Genomic DNA, 1085 nt, shown 5'->3' with positions numbered 1-1085 from the left:
TGAATACGCTGTTACTGACATTTGACTAGTGTCTTACTACTTGAAATCTCCAAATGAGCACCATGTGCACTTTGAGAGGTATAGGCTGACTAACCACTTCGGATTCTTTTTGGGCGTTTACCTTTTGATGCATAGAGTTTATTCCTAACGGGGATTGGTCCACAAATCTCTCAATTATATTCAGAAATTCAAATACGCTGCAGAATTGGCCATTTACAGCTAAAAACCGATGTTTTGCATACATACTGTATCACACAGGCCGGTTATGACATAGTGGATCACGCAGAAACATTTATTATGATGTATCCCAGCTCTGTACCACACCGTACCATGATCGCACTGCATTTGAGAGAGATCTGGACCATATACGCCCCCAATACTACATGTGCACCTGCTCCCCTATCGGAAACATGGTTTTGCTTTTTCCACAATCCACCAGCGGCGTTTCTGGTGCTTGAATACTGTTTATACACATTTAAACTAAATTATCACAACAAGAACGGTGCCAAAAACACGTAAATCGGTTCTCCTGTGATTATACTGTGGCCCAGCATGTCGTTTTACCCCCTCAGCGCCCCACAATTGATGCAGAACCATTTTGACTGATTTTGAACCGTAGATCGACTTCCCAAACACCAAACTATATTGTCCAATCTTTGCTTCAACACCACAAGACATTCTAACCATGGTAATACCCCCAGGGTAGATGTTCTCCTCCTCCCCCCTAGACGCCGCACCGCTACCAATGAGATGGTCGCTGTTCTTGGGCACCGAGTGGTGCCCATAGTTAAGTATTGATGTTCGCCCACCCGTGACAGCAAAAACCAAGTAAATCGAACCGTTGTATCAGAAGTTCTGGCCTCCCGACCCCCTGTGACCTCGCTGTGGCAATATCTTTCTAACCGTTTATGCTATAACTTTGGGACGAATGGACCGATTCCTTCAAAAATTGATTTTGAGCGTCCTATATATTTATAAATGTTTGTCAAATAGTCAGAACCCCCAAAATCGGGCTCCTTCATGTTGGCGAAATCACCTCGCCGATTTACGTTTTATACACTGATTCCATTGAAACGACACCCAGC

This window comes from Stereum hirsutum, assembly GCF_000264905.1.
Source record: "Stereum hirsutum FP-91666 SS1 unplaced genomic scaffold STEHIscaffold_8, whole genome shotgun sequence".
NCBI classification, from domain to species: domain Eukaryota; kingdom Fungi; phylum Basidiomycota; class Agaricomycetes; order Russulales; family Stereaceae; genus Stereum; species Stereum hirsutum.
Note: the sequence above shows the minus strand (reverse complement) of the source record.